The sequence below is a fragment of the Euprymna scolopes genome, chromosome 35 (assembly GCF_053919585.1).
Source record: "Euprymna scolopes isolate OS-2025 chromosome 35, ASM5391958v1, whole genome shotgun sequence".
Taxonomy (NCBI): Eukaryota; Metazoa; Mollusca; class Cephalopoda; order Sepiida; family Sepiolidae; genus Euprymna; species Euprymna scolopes.
The window spans coordinates 27137648-27149950 of NC_136516.1; the positions used below are offsets into that span (position 1 = coordinate 27137648).

Genomic DNA, 12303 nt, shown 5'->3' on the forward strand with positions numbered 1-12303 from the left:
CGTGGCACCTGTGACATAAAGAAAATACTTTTTTTTGAGATATAACAGAAACATGAAATTATATTAAAATGGAAAAAGAATAGATAGATTTCTATGAGTCGTTCTGTTTATTGATTATTTTTCGGAAAAATAAAACGTACAGCTATTCCATTATAAGTGGTTTGCCATACTTATAGGGACATGTGCACTGAACAGATACCATAATGCTTAAGTTAAATTCAAATTTTGATATATCTTTTTTAAATGAAATTGTTAGTTGAAAGTACAGAATAGTTAAATACTCTCCCCATGTTAAGAATGGCTTTTTAAATAGAAAATGAAAATAAAGTTTAAACTTTTTCATTTATTTTAAACAAACATTCATGACCCATTGGGTCAAATATTTAATTCATATGTTAATAATAAGGTCTATAAAACTAAGACAATACGGAAATGAACGATGTAATAATAATAATAATAAAAAAAAAAAAGCAGAAAGTATTAACAACTGTTTATTTGGATAATTTAAACACGAAAAAAAACAAAAAAACAATTGGGATGCTGAAAACGTACACAGTAAAACAATGTTTTATTGTTGCTTTCATTATTTGTTGGTAACTGTTGTGGTGGCACCCACTCATTTACATATGTGGATAATATTACACATAAATAACAAGACTCGGTTAATCTGAGTGTGTGTTAACAAGAAGCCACCGAAGGCCGAGCCAAGAGCAGATATGTTCTCCAGCATAGACTCTTACCTGACAACCATTATGTAAATATACTGTAAATATACTTTTCCTAATACACTTCTTATTGATCTACCTTTGTTTGTTGAGTCTTCATTTGTATTGCCTTATACGTTATTTGGTTCAACCTGCAAACATAACAGTAACGCAATTTAAAAAAACATTTCCGGTGTTATTTATGTTGGTAGTGTAAAAGAAAATGTATGTTTTTTTTTAAGAAAGGTGTATTAAAAAATGGAGAATAAATCTATAAATATAAAAAAGAAAATGTATGTTTTTTTTAAGAAAGGTGTATAAAAAAATGGAGAATAAATCTATAAATATAAAAGAGAAAATGTATGTTTTTTTTAAGAAAGGTGTATAAAAAAATGGAGAATAAATCTATAAATATAAAAAAGAAAATGTATGTTTTTTTTTAAGAAAGGTGTATAAAAAAATGGAGAATAAATCTATAAATATAAAAGAGAAAATGTATGTTTTTTTTAAGAAAGGTGTATAAAAAAATGGAGAATAAATCTATAAATATAAAAGAGAAAATGTATGTTTTTTTTTAAGAAAGGTGTATAAAAAAATGGAGAATAAATCTATAAATATAAAAGAGAAAATGTATGTTTTTTTTAAGAAAGGTGTATAAAAAAATGGAGAATAAATCTATAAATATAAAAGAGAAAATGTATGTTTTTTTTTAAGAAAGGTGTATAAAAAAATGGAGAATAAATCTATAAATATAAAAGAGAAAATGTATGTTTTTTTTAAGAAAGGTGTATAAAAAAATGGAGAATAAATCTATAAATATAAAAGAGAAAATGTATGTTTTTTTTCAAGAAAGGTGTATAAAAAAATGGAGAATAAATCTATAAATATAAAAGAGAAAATGTATGTTTTTTTTCAAGAAAGGTGTATAAAAAAATGGAGAATAAATCTATAAATATAAAAGAGAAAATGTATGTTTTTTTTAAGAAAGGTGTATAAAAAAATGGAGAATAAATCTATAAATATAAAAAAGAAAATGTATGTTTTTTTTTAAGAAAGGTGTATAAAAAAATGGAGAATAAATCTATAAATATAAAAGAGAAAATGTATGTTTTTTTTTAAGAAAGGTGTATAAAAAAATGGAGAATAAATCTATAAATATAAAAGAGAAAATGTATGTTTTTTTTTAAGAAAGGTGTATAAAAAAATGGAGAATAAATCTATAAATATAAAAAAGAAAATGTATGTTTTTTTTAAGAAAGGTGTATAAAAAAATGGAGAATAAATCTATAAATATAAAAGAGAAAATGTATGTTTTTTTTTAAGAAAGGTGTATAAAAAAATGGAGAATAAATCTATAAATATAAAAGAGAAAATGTATGTTTTTTTTTAAGAAAGGTGTATAAAAAAATGGAGAATAAATCTATAAATATAAAAGAGAAAATGTATGTTTTTTTTTAAGAAAGGTGTATTAAAAAATGGAGAATAAATCTATAAATATAAAAAAGAAAATGTATGTTTTTTTTAAGAAAGGTGTATAAAAAAATGGAGAATAAATCTATAAATATAAAAGAGAAAATGTATGTTTTTTTTAAGAAAGGTGTATAAAAAAATGGAGAATAAATCTATAAATATAAAAGAGAAAATGTATGTTTTTTTTTAAGAAAGGTGTATAAAAAAATGGAGAATAAATCTATAAATATAAAAGAGAAAATGTATGTTTTTTTCAAGAAAGGTGTATTAAAAAATGGAGAATAAATCTATAAATATAAAAAAGAAAATGTATGTTTTTTTCAAGAAAGGTGTATTAAAAAATGGAGAATAAATCTATAAATATAAAAAAGAAAATGTATGTTTTTTTCAAGAAAGGTGTATTAAAAAATGGAGAATAAATCTATAAATATAAAAGAGAAAATGTATGTTTTTTTTCAAGAAAGGTGTATTAAAAAATGGAGAATAAATCTATAAATATAAAAGAGAAAATGTATGTTTTTTTTTAAGAAAGGTGTATTAAAAAATGGAGAATAAATCTATAAATATAAAAGAGAAAATGTATGTTTTTTTTTAAGAAAGGTGTATTAAAAAATGGAGAATAAATCTATAAATATAAAAGAGAAAATGTATGTTTTTTTTAAGAAAGGTGTATTAAAAAATGGAGAATAAATCTATAAATATAAAAGAGAAAATGTATGTTTTTTTTCAAGAAAGGTGTATTAAAAAATGGAGAATAAATCTATAAATATAAAAGAGAAAATGTATGTTTTTTTTCAAGAAAGGTGTATTAAAAAATGGAGAATAAATCTATAAATATAAAAGAGAAAATGTATGTTTTTTTTCAAGAAAGGTGTATTAAAAAATGGAGAATAAATCTATAAATATAAAAGAGAAAATGTATGTTTTTTTTTAAGAAAGGTGTATTAAAAAATGGAGAATAAATCTATAAATATAAAAAAGAAAATGTATGTTTTTTTCAAGAAAGGTGTATTAAAAAATGGAGAATAAATCTATAAATATAAAAAAGAAAATGTATGTTTTTTTCAAGAAAGGTGTATTAAAAAATGGAGAATAAATCTATAAATATAAAAAAGAAAATGTATGTTTTTTTCAAGAAAGGTGTATTAAAAAATGGAGAATAAATCTATAAATATAAAAAAGAAAATGTATGTTTTTTTCAAGAAAGGTGTATTAAAAAATGGAGAATAAATCTATAAATATAAAAAAGAAAATGTATGTTTTTTTCAAGAAAGGTGTATTAAAAAATGGAGAATAAATCTATAAATATAAAAAAGAAAATGTATGTTTTTTTCAAGAAAGGTGTATTAAAAAATGGAGAATAAATCTATAAATATAAAAAAGAAAATGTATGTTTTTTTCAAGAAAGGTGTATTAAAAAATGGAGAATAAATCTATAAATATAAAAAAGAAAATGTATGTTTTTTTCAAGAAAGGTGTATTAAAAAATGGAGAATAAATCTATAAATATAAAAGAGAAAATGTATGTTTTTTTTAAGAAAGGTGTATTAAAAAATGGAGAATAAATCTATAAATATAAAAGAGAAAATGTATGTTTTTTTTAAGAAAGGTGTATTAAAAAATGGAGAATAAATCTATAAATATAAAAGAGAAAATGTATGTTTTTTTCAAGAAAGGTGTATTAAAAAATGGAGAATAAATCTATAAATATAAAAGAGAAAATGTATGTTTTTTTTAAGAAAGGTGTATTAAAAAATGGAGAATAAATCTATAAATATAAAAGAGAAAATGTATGTTTTTTTTAAGAAAGGTGTATTAAAAAATGGAGAATAAATCTATAAATATAAAAGAGAAAATGTATGTTTTTTTTAAGAAAGGTGTATTAAAAAATGGAGAATAAATCTATAAATATAAAAGAGAAAATGTATGTGTGTATGTATGTTCGCTTTTTGTGTATGTCTAAAATGCTTTTTTCCGAGAAGCGGTTGGTCGGCTCACAACTTCTTAAAATTTTTTATATCACATATAAATCATAATATCTACAAGTTAACGGAGGTCGCCTGTCTATTTAATTTGCTTGACTTTGAAAAGATAAATATTTAACATTTTTCGCTCACCGCATGTGGATTAGGCTTTTCGTATAATAAAAGCGACACTAATTCTGGTGGTATTTTTTTCCGGTCGGGATCGCCGGAAATGTCCAAAAGCAATCAGCTTTGATCAATGTGGAAATTTTCCTTATACCAGACAATTGCTATTCAATTTGGACAATCCCCTTGTTATGGGGAGCTGGCCCCCTCCCCCCAATATCTTGGAAAATAAAAATAAAAAACGCTTCCCACAGTAAATAAAATACTGTCCCGCAGTCAAAGTTGATCTCATTAAGTCATTAAAACGTGCACCTGCCAATTCTAAATAGTTAAATAAATTCAAATGTGTTTCCGTTAGTATTTCGCGGTGGCCCAGTGGTTAACGTCGCAAATTTCTTTTTTTTCACACTTTAATTTCCAACTTCACCTCAAGGGTTGGGTTCGATCCTCATACTTACCTACCAAAACTTTTTTTTTATTATTTTACCCCCCCCCCCGACACAAACACCCGGGTGTTTTGATTTACCCAAAACCACACACACCTCCAAACATCCAGTCAACGCCGGGTACCCCCCCCTCTAGTTTAAAAAAAAAAAAAGAAAGAAAAAAAGAAAGTGATTGTTAAAATAAGTAACGATTTGTGTTTATGTAAGCATGCGCAACTGGAAGTCATAAACCGGATAAGGGGTTACAACCCCCGTTACAAGGTCATTTGAGTTTTATAATTATATATATATATATATATATATACTAACAGGGTGCCTGACATTGCTCGGTCGTAAAATAGGCTTAAATATGATATTTTGATTACTGCAGATTTTGTATTTATTTTTATATTATATTTTACTTAATATATAGTAATGATTTAAAAAAAAATAAATAAAAAAAGACTCATGCGCCACCACTGAGAATCGAAACCAAAACATTTAGCTTATGAGCTTGAGCTATGAAGACACGTTTGCTGCAAGGCTAGAAAATAAAATATGAATAAACAGCTATTACATTACACATGCAGACTCGTAATGCCGTCGTTCGACCTTCACCTGGTAAATTCCATTTTTTTTTTTTAATTTTCACACATTTGCATCGATTTTCCTGGGCTAAAACCCAAATATAAAGCTTTACATGGGTTTGAATACCCTATATATTAAGTTTCATGTGTGTAGACCAAAAACTGACAAAGTAATTTGGTAGATAAATTTTTTTAAACATAAATACGCATACATAAATATATATAGAAAGAGGTTTGTGTTTACTATAAACTTTTACACAAATATTGCGCAAGTATAAATCATGTAGAATATCTGCACGAATATAATTACAATCATAATTACAATTATCATAATTACACAGTCTATTATATAAAAGGCAAAATGGGCGCACGCGTTTGTGTATTTCCACGAAAGGCTTTTTGTGTTGGGGTTCTCATGGTGATTAGATTCCAGGAGAAGTTTTCTAATACTTCCTAGATTGTAATATCTCCTATTCGCAAACGGACATCATGTCCATTTTTTTTTTTTTTTTTTTTTATCGCCTTTAAAAAATTCCCTCGTTTCACATGTTTATCTTTTTCGTATAAATAAAACGAAACTAACTGAACGAAAACGGCTAGCGCCTGGCCTTCTGGCCGGGTAATACCTGTTCTATAATTGGTCGTTGATCAATGTAGGGGAGACCCTTCATACTGAGACAATTACTATTTATTTGGATACTGCCAGAGTGCCTCCCCCATTTTTGGGGGAGCTGCTTTTCCCTCCATATTAAAAATGACCTTCATGAGAGGTTTAATGGCAACGCTATTTCTGCAAGTCATCTTTTTTGATTGACTATGTTAAATTTCAACGTTTTACACTTCCGGTTGTGTTGTGGAGTAGAAGTAAGAGGTCAGGTTTTCTGCTTTCTTTTCCGCCTTCAGGTCACAGGTGCCTGCCTGCCTACTACAACGTTTTTCTTTTGCTCACCCGGGCAACGCTAGGCACCCAGGCTAGTAGTTAACTAAAGATGATCATCCCATAATAAAACCGAAAAAAAAAAAAATAAAATAAATAAAATAAAAAAATAAGGAATTAATTAAAATGAATGTTTAAAAGAATATGCAAATTAGCTAGATCTTTTGCTAGTGAATGCAATTCCACGATCCATATATAACAAAGTTGTATTTTCTTTTTAAATAAATAGAAAAAAAGGATTTTTAATATGAATATCAATACACAAAAAATTCATAGGAGGATATATTACACTTTTTAACAGTATAATATACATATACTTTTAATGTATCAGGTCATCCCATAAGTTCTGTCTGAATTTTTACCTTTGTTTTTAAATTGAACGAAGCTTAAACATTGTGTAATTTTTTTTTTTTTACATTTTTATGTTTGGATGCATTTTAAGTGTTTACATTTTTTTTTTACAGAACGATAAAATTTAAATTTGCTTGATTACAACCTTACTAACATAGAAGTGCATAAGAATCATTTGAGGCATATAATGCTTTATGAGTTCAAGAAATGAAACTCAGCTGCCAAAGCGGCTAGAAATATTCCACTTTGACTTATTAGCACCTAATGCACCAATTAATGCTAAAATCTACTGCCAGCGATTAGAGCGTTCGAACAATGCTTGTAGGGAAAAAAGACATGCTCTAGTGAACCGAAAAGGGATGATGTTTCGGACAAAGCACGACCCCACACAGCAAGAATCACCTCACAAAAATCGAAGAAGTTGGTTGGGAGAAAATTCCTCATCCACCCTATTCTCCTGACCTTGCTCCTTCAGACCACTAATTGTTTCGTAGCTTACAAAATCATTTGGAAAGAACAGCTTTTGTAACGCAGAAAGATGTTGAAACTGACATTTGTGAGTTCTTTGAATCAACGTCAAAAGGATTTTACAGTGATGGAATTAATAAGCTTGTTAATAGATGGAAGGAAGTCATAGATAATCAGGGAAATCGATTGATGATGAAATCTTTAATAAAATGGAACGTTTGGTAACTTCTTTTCTTCATTCATAAATTCGGACAGAACTTATGGAATTTATATATATATATATATATATATATATATATATATATACATACACACACACACACACACAGAGAATAAAAAGGTTTTATAAACTGCCAGATCTATTTAAGATCAATGAAAATAGATTGCATATTATAGCTAAAAAAAGCTTTTCCAGGTTTATGATACTCTGATGAGTTGTTTGGTTAACTTATGCCATTCAATGAAACACGTGTAAGACATACCATACATAAAATCAAAATGATACAAATGTTATTTAAATATACTTGTGGTATTCGAATTGTTTACAAATTCTCTCTCCCTCTCTCTCTCTCATTATATATGTGTGTGTGTGTGTGTGTGTGTGTGTGTGTGTGTGTGTGTGTGTGTGTGTGTGTGTGTGTGTGTGTATGAGAGAGAGAGAGAGAGAGACGGGTAATAGATTATACGTCGATAAAACAAAAAATATATGAAAATCTCAACATACAAAATCATTTTTAAAGGATATTTGTTTGAAAATAAAATCTTTCAATCTGAAATCATTTGAAGAAAAAAATGCTCGAGATTTTTTTACTTGAATGTTTGTCAAAAGTTGTATATGAATTGAGTAATATGTCCTTATCAGTAGATTTTATTAATCTTGCGTGCATAGAGATTAGTCAATTTTTTTTTAATATTGGTATTTTAGTAAGAGAAAGAAAGAAAGAGACGGAGAGAAAGGGAATGACAGAGACGAACACGGAGGAAAAGATGAACACGCAGAATGAGAAAGACGGACACAGAGAGGGAAAGAGAGACGGAAAAACCGAGAGAGACGAACAGGGAGAGAGAGAGAGAGACGAACAGAGAGAGAGAGAGACGAACAGAGAGAGAGAGAGAGAGACGAACAGAGAGAGAGAGAGAGACGAACAGAGAGAGAGAGAGAGACGAACAGAGAGAGAGAGAGAGACCAACAGAGAGAGAGAGACCAACAGAGAGAGAGAGACCAACAGAGAGAGAGAGACCAACAGAGAGAGAGAGAGACGAACAGAGAGAGAGAGACGAACAGAGAGAGAGAGAGACGAACAGAGAGAGAGAGAGACGAACAGAGAGAGAGAGAGAGAGACGAACAGAGAGAGAGAGACGAACAGAGAGAGAGAGACGAACAGAGAGAGAGAGAGAGAGGCGAACAGAGAGAGAGAGAGGCGAACAGAGAGAGAGAGAGGCGAACAGAGAGAGAGAGAGACGAACAGAGAGAGAGAGAGACGAACAGAGAGAGAGAGAGAGAGACGAACAGAGAGAGAGAGAGACGAACAGAGAGAGAGAGAGAGACGAACAGAGAGAGAGAGACGAACAGAGAGAGAGAGAGAGACCAACAGAGAGAGAGAGAGAGAGACCAACAGAGAGAGAGAGACCAACAGAGAGAGAGAGACCAACAGAGAGAGAGAGACCAACAGAGAGAGAGAGAGACGAACAGAGAGAGAGAGAGACGAACAGAGAGAGAGAGAGACGAACAGAGAGAGAGAGACGAACAGAGAGAGAGAGACGAACAGAGAGAGAGAGAGAGACCAACAGAGAGAGAGAGAGACCAACAGAGAGAGAGAGACGAACAGAGAGAGAGAGACGAACAGAGAGAGAGAGACGAACAGAGAGAGAGAGAGAGGCGAACAGAGAGAGAGAGAGACGAACAGAGAGAGAGAGAGACGAACAGAGAGAGAGAGAGACGAACAGAGAGAGAGAGAGACGAACAGAGAGAGAGAGAGAGAGACGAACAGAGAGAGAGAGAGACGAACAGAGAGAGAGAGAGACGAACAGAGAGAGAGAGAGACGAACAGAGAGAGAGAGAGAGACGAACAGAGAGAGAGAGAGACGAACAGAGAGAGAGAGACGAACAGAGAGAGAGAGAGACGAACAGAGAGAGAGAGACGAACAGAGAGAGAGAGAGACGAACAGAGAGAGAGAGAGACGAACAGAGAGAGAGAGAGACGAACAGAGAGAGAGAGACGAACAGAGAGAGAGAGAGACGAACAGAGAGAGAGAGAGAGACGAACAGAGAGAGAGACAGAGACGAACAGAGAGAGAGACAGAGACGAACAGAGAGAGAGACAGAGACGAACAGAGAGAGAGACAGAGACGAACAGAGAGAGAGAGACAGCGACGAACAGAGAGAGAGAGACAGCGACGAACAGAGAGAGAGACAGAGACGAACAGAGAGAGAGACAGAGACGAACAGAGAGAGAGACAGAGACGAACAGAGAGAGACAGAGACGAACAGAGAGAGACAGAGACCAACAGAGAGAGACAGAGACCAACAGAGAGAGACAGAGACCAACAGAGAGAGAGAGAGACCAACAGAGAGAGACAGAGACCAACAGAGAGAGAGAGAGAGAGAGATCAACAGAAAGAGATAGACCAACAGAAAGAGAGAGAGACCAACAGAAAGAGAGAGAGACCAACAAAGAGAGAGAGACCAACAGAAAGAGAGAGAGAGACCAACAGAAAGAGAGAGAGACGAACAGAAAGAGAGAGAGACGAACAGAAAGAGAGAGAGACGAACAGAAAGAGAGAGACGAACAGAAAGAGAGAGACGAACAGAAAGAGAGAGAGAGAGAGAGAGAGAGAGAGAGAGAGAGAGAGAGAGAGAGACGAACAGAGAGAGGGGGGGGGAGTAATCCGAGAAATAGTATTCTGGAAGCCACCGAGTATTCCCTTCAGGAGAAGAAAAAATACTTTCAACTGAATTAATTTAACAAAAGAAAATCCTATGATTGGTGGAGAATCAAATATAGAGAAAGAACAGGAAGGTTCGTTACGGTTGTGACTCATACGGGATAGGAGGTGGGGGGGGGGGGCATTAAAATTATAAAAATAGTTTTTTTTTAATCAGTCAATGATTCAGAGAAGTGAAAAAAAGATAGCAACTTGAATATAGTTTTTTGTTTTTTTTATCAACTTGTCGGATGGAAGATCGGATATAGCAAAGATGGAAACGATTACTAATCGTTATGGGGGTGAGGGGATTGCTAAAAAAAAAAAAAAAATCAGGTGAAATCTAGATAAGTACATTAGAAAAATAATGCAGATTTAGCGCAGGATTAAGTTTTTGTTTAGTATTTATGATGTACGTACCCGTCACGTAACTTTTTTTTTTTTTTTTTTTTTTTTTTTTACAAAGGAGTCACCACTTATCAAGGCTCAGAGGCCACTCAAGAATAAATGTTAATAAGGGTACAATGGTCAAGTGGAAATTTGTTAAATTGGATTACTTAAGGGGATGGCTCATCAGGAATTTGTTCGCGTTGGACTTGAAGATAACCATATAGAAGTCAGTTAGAAAGCAGGAAAGCGGAACAGAGTTCCACAGGCGTGCAGTTCTAAAAAAGAAGCTTTGTTCATGGAATCTACGTTTGGATTTAGGCACAGATAAAGAGTGGGGAAAATTATTGATAGTGGTTTCAGCAAGACAAGTGTTTTTCGTAAAAGTAAAGATTGGAGCTCAGCCGAGCACTTGCCATGAAAATAACAAAGCAGAGACAGGCTTGCAACATCTCTTCTGTGGGAAAGAGGCTGCAGGGAAGAGAAAAAGGCATCCCTCACTAGGCCACAAGGTCTATTTTGAACTTTGTCAAAGCAGGATAATATGCTTCTAGCAGCTTATCCTGCCCAGATGTGGCAACAGTACTCTATTCTTGAACGTACTTGACTCATGCAGGTATAGAATTGTCTCAGCAGTGAGATATCTACGAGAGCGATAGAAGGATCCCACCATTTTCCCAGCAGACTTTGCAACAGATTCGATGTACATGTTCTATCTCAGATCAGGAGTAAAGAAGTTTGTCAAAACATGGAGCCTCCCCAAGACGAGGGCCATTTATTTTGATTGATGCCAAACGGGAATCAGAGCGTTGATGATGGAAAGATATAAGCCTGGTCTTAGATTCATTAGCATTAACTAGCCACCTTTTTCCCCATTGCACCACATGATCAAGATCCGAGGAGAGAGAATCAAAGAGAACTTGGTCGTTTACTGCCTTTGAAGTGTTTTGTCATAGATGGTAGTGTCGTCCGCATAAATGTATACAAATTATCTTAGGATGTGATTTGGAAGATCATTAAGATCAGGAAGAGAGTTGGTCCCAGGATGGACCCCCCAGGGACTCCAGCATTAAGACTATGAGCTTCTGATTTCTGCCCATCAACCACTACTCTTATGAACATATCAGAGAAATGATTTAATAATTGAAGAGACATTCCCAGTTATACTGTAGCTGGAGATTTTGTGGAGTAGACCTAAATCAAGTAATTAGATCAAGTAGTTATATAATTTTTTTATTATTATTATTACTATTATAACACACAAACCTGAAAAATTCTACATCCCAGCACAATACATACAGCGCCCAGCATTCTCAAATGGTTACTCATCTAGTACTGGCCAGGCTCTTTCATATATATATATATATATATATATATATATATATATTATACTGACGTGTCACCTCCTCCTCCTCCTTCCTTTCTCTCGCCCCCCCCCCCCCGTGTATGCTCATCACTTTCACTATATCGATGAAGACTGAAGGATCGATCGAAAATTATGTACTTGGAAAATAAAAATTTAAATTTTTTTCATAATATTTTGTATTCCTGCACGTTACCAATCGAAAACGAATAAAGAAAAGTTATGACCTTTAATATTTTTCGTATTCTTTTTTAATATATTTTCATATATATATATATATGTAAATATGTATGAATAAAAAAATCAATACGAAAAATATATGAATGTTTATATCTTTTGTGTATTTATTTCCTATGTGTTGACGTGTAGGAATACAAAATGTCTTTTGAAAAAAAACAAAAAAAAAACAAGAAGGTTTCCTTCAAAAGCACAATTTTCGACCGATCCTTTGGTCTTCTCCAGTGTGAATGATGGAAATATATATATATATATTCCAACCTGTGTGTGTTCGTCCGTTGGAACGACGAGGAGCATCTGCTCATCCTGTAGGGTGGGTGGGGGGGGGGAGTCATCATTGGTGAGTACGGAGATGGTTG

The 12303-nt window shown here is 32.2% G+C and overlaps 1 protein-coding gene across 15 annotated transcripts in view; it reads right to left on the reverse strand.

Moving 5' to 3' along the window:
• The window catches only part of LOC145259755 (bromodomain adjacent to zinc finger domain protein 2B-like), a 401536-nt gene that overhangs the window by 277972 nt on the left and 111261 nt on the right, over positions 1 to 12303 (reverse strand). The gene's annotated exons all lie outside the window — the stretch shown is intronic.